Consider the following 6570-nt stretch of genomic DNA (forward strand, 5'->3'; position numbering starts at 1 on the left):
AAATTGTTTCACCTCCAAAAAAAATGCTATCTGCAGAATCTCCTAATACTTGGAACTGAAGCAAAAACACCCCTAACTTCTTAATGAGTCAAAGAAGAAATTCCAGTTCACAGTAGAGTGCAGTAGGAGTGGGTGAGTGAGGATCCAAGGGACAAGTACCCAAGCTGAGCCACATTTAAGGGTCTACACCTTGAACCACTCCACCAGCCCTTTTTGTGTTACATATTTTTGAGATAGGGTCTCATGAACTATTTGCCTGGGCTGGCTTCAAACCGCGATCCTTCTGATCTCTGCTTCCTGAGTAGCTAGGATTACAGGTGTGAGCCACCAGTGCCCAGCAAAAAAGTTTTAAAAAGAAGAAACTACAAGGGAAATAAAATATTTCACCTGTGTGAGATTAAGCCAACCAGGGGTTTGAGACCAGCCTGGGCCTTTGTTTTGGCAGCACTGGGATTTGAACTCAGGATATCACACTTGCCTGGCAGGTGTTCTACCACTTGAACCACTCCACCAGTCCTTTTTTTTTTTGTGTGTGTGTGTGTGTGTGTGTGTGTGTGTGTGTGTTGGGTTTTTTTTAGATAGGATCTCATTAACTATTTGCCGGAGTCTGGTTTTGAACCATGATCCTCCTGATCTCTGCCTCTTGAATAGCCAGGTTTATAAGCATAAGCACCCAGCTTTTGGAGGAGCAATCAAAATGTTCTCTGCAGTAGTTGCATAATTTTACATTCCAATCAGCAATGTACAGGGGTTGAAATTTTCTTTCATCCTCAATAACACTCCTTATTTTCTGTTTTGTGTTGTCTGGTAATAACCATCCTAGGGAATAAAAAGTGCTATCTCCCTGTGTTCTGATTTGCCTTTCCCTGATGACTAGTAATGCTGAGTCTTTTCGTGAACTTGATGACTGAAAATCTTTACACAAACGTCTATTCCTAAGCTTTGGCCACTTGCTAATTGGATTGTTTATTTTTTGTTGCTGGGTTGTAGGAGTTATTTTTATGTTCTAGATACTACTTATCAGGTAGATGATTTACAAATATTACACACATTCTCTAGGATTTATTTTTCACTTCCTGGTAGTGTCACCTTATGCATAAATTTTAATTTTGGTGAAACCATTACTTCTATTTTTTTCTTTTGTTACCTGTGCTTTCAATGTCCTACCTAAGGAACAGTTCCCCACACAACATCATGAAGCTTTTCCCCATATGTCATTTTCCAAGAGTTCTATGATTTTAGTTCTTAAATTTAGGTGTTTGATCATGGATATTCACATGTCATTCTATGGCATGTGAATATCCAGTTTCCCCAAACAATTTGTTGAAAAGACTATTCTCTCTCCCCATTCAATAATCTTGGAATCCTTGTCAAAAGTGAATTGAAGTGTGTGTGTGTATGAGTGTGTGTGTGCGTGTGTTTACTTCTGGGAATTCTGTTCCATTGATCTGTATGCCTACTCATAAGCTAATACCACACCATTTAGATTACTGGAGTTTTGTAGTAACTTTTGAAATCAGGAAGTGTGAGTATTTCAACATAGATCTTTTTCAAGATTATTTTGACTATTCAGGGTCCCTTACACTTCCATGTGAATTTGAGGATTGGCTTTTCTATTTCTACAACCACAAAAAGCTATTGGAATTTTGACAGGGAATGCATTGACTTTGTAAATCTCTTTGGGTAATATTTTCTTCTTCATGTATTAAATCTTCCAATTCATGAACACAGAATATCACTCTAGTTAAGCCTTTAAAATTTGAGCAATATTTTGTAATTTACAGTGTACAAATCTTTTACTCCTTCAGTTAAATTTATGGCTAATCCCTTTATTCTTTTTTTTATTCTTTTTTTTTCCCATTCTTCTTTTATTTATTTATTTATTTTTATTGTTGTGCTGAGTGGGGATACACTGTAGCATTTACAAAGGTTCTTAACAATGTATCAAATATATCATATTTGAATTCACCCCACTGTTCTCCTTCATCCCCCTTCCCCTGATTCCTGGAACAGTTTCAACAGGTATCATTTTTGCATTTACATACATGTGTATACATTATTTTCACTGTATTCATCCTCCTACCCCTTTCCCTGCCACTTCCCCGGCAGAATCTGTTCCACCCTCCTGTTCTCCAATTTTGAAGAAGAAAAAATATAAAAGATAAAAAGAGGAAAATGATGTTTTTGCTACTTTGAGATGAAGATAGCTACACAGGAAGTTTCCTTGTGTTGTTTCCATCCATATGTGTATTACAACTTTTATTCTTTTTGATGTTTTTGGAAATAGAATAGTATTTTAATTTTCTTGTCCATTGCTAGTATAGAAACCAACTAGCTTTTTGTTGGTTTATTTATTTTGTTTTTTGGTTGGTTTTTTTTTTTTTTTTTTTTTTGGTGGGTCTGGGGTTTAAACTCAGGGCTTCACACTTACAAAGCAGGCTCTCTACTGCTTGAGCCACACTTCCAGTCCATTTTGCTCTGGTTATTTTAGATAGGGTCTCATGAACTATTTGCCCAGTCTGGTCTCCAAGTGCAATCATCCAGATCTCAGCCTCCCAAGTAGCTGGGATCACATGCATGAACTGCTGGCACTGGCTTCAAATAGTTTTTGAGAATCAGTTTTGTATCATGCAACTTTGCTGAATTCATTTATTAGTTAAAACGATTTTTTGTGTGTGGAATCTTTAGGATTTCCATGAATAGAGATAATTTTACATCTTTCAATTTGGCTGTCTTTTATTTGTTTTCTTGACTAGTTTCTTAGCTTTGGCTAGAACTTTCAATGGTGTGTTAAACAGAAGTGGTGTGAGTGGCATCTCTGTCTTGTTCCACTTTATGGCATCCACCTTCTTTTTCTTCAGTGTTTTCAGGGTGCACACGAGCACCTACTTTCATGTGGCGATGGAGGTCTTCAGTGACAGACATTGTTGATTGTCTTAATTCCTATTTGTGTGAATGTCTGACATTTGTGTTCTGATCCTCAGCAATCCTGTTAGGTAGGTAGGGCAGGTCTTGCCTTGATGCTACACCAGGGACTGTAGGCAGACTCCCGGTTGACTTGCAAAAGGCTAACAGCAAGCTAGTGGAGTGGCTCAAGTGGTAGAGCACTTGCTTAGCAAGTGTGAGGTCCTGAGTTCAAACCCCAGTACTGGCAAAAATAAAAGCAAAAAACAAAACAAAAGGCTAACCACAGGGGCTGGGGGTGTGGCTCAAGTGGTAGACAGCCTGCCAAACAAGTTTGAGACCCTGAGTTCAATCTCTACCACCACCACAGAACTAAATTACCCACATTTGTTGATGTTTCATCTTTCCCTACTGCTACTCCAAAAGGCTAACAGCAGAACCTTACCAGATAAAAACTTCATGTGATACCAAGCTCAGAAGGCCAATTACATCTGCAACTCTGGCATGGCAGGAGTTACCATGACAACTTCTGGTAAGTCCTTTTTCATTTTCATTCATCTGCAGAGATTTTCTAATATCCTTTGTGATTTCTTCTTGGATCCATTGGCTGTTGAAGAATGTGCTGTTGTGTCACCCCTGAGAAAAACAGAGTGTCAGCACCGAGTAACTTGTCCCTGAAACACCCCCTTTCCGTTCCCTGAGACTCCTGCCAAGTGGAGGGGACAGTGACAGTGGGCCAAGAGTGGCACTCTGAGATAAGGGCCACCTGGAAGGCCACTGACTCCCTGTCGTGCACATGAGAGTGAGGGCAAACTAGTGTCATCTAGAAGAGCTCTGCCTCCTGCTCACCTGCTAAGTCAGCTATTCCTGGGAGTGCTGTCCACACAAGCACAGAGCAGGCTGAGCTGATGGTGTCATGGCTATGTAGTTTGACCTTTAACCCCCCCGCCCTGAGGTAATCAGGGGTCATAAAGGAGCACAGAGGAGAGGACAACTTCTCTTGGTCCAGCTGGCCACCACTGGACCTCAAGGTAATGTGGTAGTGAGGATACACATTACTGGCAAGTCACCACGAGGTACACAGGTGCTAGTTGTCCAGCCTGTGGTCACCACTGGACCTTAGCCGTGCTGTGGAGGTTTGTGCCTGTCCACCCTTTCCCTTGGTAGCTTTCCTGATACTAAGTTCAATAAATCTTATATCTCAGATTCTTCCATTTCTTGGCAACCTATCCCACTATCATTGCACAGCTGCCTAGCAAGCATGAGGCCGAGTTAAAAAACCGCATACTGCCAAAGAAAAGTAATTATTGAATAGGAAGGATGGTTTTTCCATTTTGCTATTTGTTTTTGTATGTTTCATATTTTTTCCTTAATTATACTGATTACTGCCATCTTTTGTATTATTTTATTTATTTGCATATTGTAGTTGTACTGGGGGTTCCTTGTGACATTTACAAAAGCATTTACAATATATCTTAGATTCATCGCCCTTCATATTTTTCCTTTATCTCCCTCGCCCCATCTTGAATAGTTTCATCAGGTCTCTTCCATTTTCACACATGAGAACGTAGTACTTCCACCATATTCACCCTCCTTCGCTCTTTCCTTATGCCTTTCCCCTCCCACTGGTAACAAGCCCCACACAGAATTTGTTTTACCTTCCCGTCCTTCATTTTGTAAAAAAGACATTTTAGTTTGTTTCTGATGGTTATGCAGGAAGTTTCATTGTGACATTTCCCTGTATATATGTCTTATACCCAGAATTGGTTCATCTGTGTTATTTTCTAGTGGAAAAATTTTATTCCTTTCCCATTTTTTTACCATACATTTTTTTAGTTATTTTTTTTAGTTACTGCCTGGGGAATTTCAATTAACTTCTTAATTTGTAGCAATATAGTCATGTTTAATTCCAGCTTATTTTCAACAGTATTAAAATTGCTCCTTTATAGCTCTATCCATCACTTGTTAGAGTCAGTAATTACATCTTTGTATATTGAATATCCATTAACCTAGTTTTACAGTTATATTCGATGTAATCATCTTTTATATTATGTAGTAAAAGGAGTTACAAGCCAAAACAATTTAATAATTACTTGTGTATTTCCAGCAGTTGCCTTTACTGCTCTTCTGTTTTCTTTGTGGGCACTTCAGTCACTTAGTTACTGTCTAGTCCTTTCATTTCATTCTTTTTTGGGGGGAGGGGGAGACTGGGGTTTTGAACACAGGGCTTTATGCTTGCAAAGCAGATGCTTTACCACTTGAGCCACACCTCCAGCCCCAGTCCTTTCATTTCAGACTGAAGGATTTCCTTTATCACATATTAAAGGACAAGTTGGGCTACTGATAAACTCCTTAAGACTTTCTTTATTTGGAAATATATTAATTTCTCCATATTTTTTTGGCAATGCTAGATATGGAATTCAGGGCTTCACATATGGTAGGCAGGCACTCTCCCACTGAGCTACATCCCCAGTCCCTCTCCTTCATTCTTGAAGGTTAATTTTGCCATAATTAGAATTCTTAGATGGCAGATGGTTTCCCTGTAGCCCTAAAAATACACAATCTACTGCCTTCCTACCTGCCTGGTTTCTGATGAGAAGTCAACAGTTAGTCTTGTGATGATCCCTTGTATATAACGAGCTGTTTCTTTCTTGCTACTTTCAAAATTCCCTCTTTGTCTTTGGGTTTCAACAGTTTTATTAGTGTGTCCCAGTAAGGGTCTCTTTGAGTTTATGCTGCTTGAAATTTGTTGATCTTCTTTACTGTATTTATTCATGTTTTTCATGAGATTTAGAAAGTTTTGGGCTATTTCTTAAAAAAAATTTTTTTTCTTTCTCTCTCCTTTCTCTCTTCCTTTTCCTTTTGGAGTTTCTATAATATATATAGGTTGGTATGCTTGATGATATCCCATAAGTCCATCATGTTCTATTTATTTTACTTCATTCTTTTTCTCTGCTCCTCACACTAGATAATTTCAATTATCTTCAGATTATTGATCTTTTTTTTTTTCTTTTTTTCTTGTTTTGACAGTACTGGGTTTTCAATTGAGGGCCTTATACACTTGCTAGGCGGGTACTCTACCACTTGAGTTACTCTGCCAGCCCTTTTTTGTGTGGAGTATTTTTCAGATAGGATTTCATGAACTATTTGCCTGGGGCCAGCTTTGAACCATGATCCTCCTGATTTCTACCTCCCAAATGGCTGAGACTACAGGCATAAGCCACCAGCATCCAGCCGATACTTTCTTTTGCCTGTTTAAATCTGCTGTTGATCTTCTCTAAAGAAGTTTTTACCATAGTTATTATACTTCCAGATCCTGAATTTGTCTGGTTTCCTTTCATGGTTTGTGTTTGTTGATAGTCTCATTTTGGTCCTACATCATTTTCCTAATTTCATTTTGTCCATGGTATCCTTTGGCTCCCTGAGCAAATCCAAGGCAGTTGGCTTAATATGTTTCACTAGTAATTGTGATGTCTGGGCTTCTTAGATGATTTGTGTCATATTCCCTTTTTCTTGTGATTGGGGCACAGCTTCTCTGTTTTGTAACTTCTTGTTTAGAATTGGACACTCTGAATATTTGTAATTTGATAACTCTTCTCGGGAGATTTTTCATGCTCCCCTGGTTCTCCTGACCTAACTGGGGGCAACTGGAGATGCAGAACAGAC

The 6570-nt window shown here is 38.9% G+C and overlaps 1 long non-coding RNA gene across 3 annotated transcripts in view; it reads left to right on the forward strand.

Moving 5' to 3' along the window:
• Positions 1-6570, forward strand: part of LOC109696601 (uncharacterized) — a 55199-nt gene that overhangs the window by 11021 nt on the left and 37608 nt on the right. For all 3 annotated transcript variants that reach the window (XR_002213334.2, XR_002213335.2, XR_012442512.1), the window contains exon 3: positions 3331-3436. This is a non-coding gene — a long non-coding RNA (uncharacterized lncRNA). The remainder of the gene's footprint in view (positions 1-3330; positions 3437-6570) is intronic.

This window comes from Castor canadensis, chromosome 16, assembly GCF_047511655.1.
Source record: "Castor canadensis chromosome 16, mCasCan1.hap1v2, whole genome shotgun sequence".
NCBI classification, from domain to species: domain Eukaryota; kingdom Metazoa; phylum Chordata; class Mammalia; order Rodentia; family Castoridae; genus Castor; species Castor canadensis.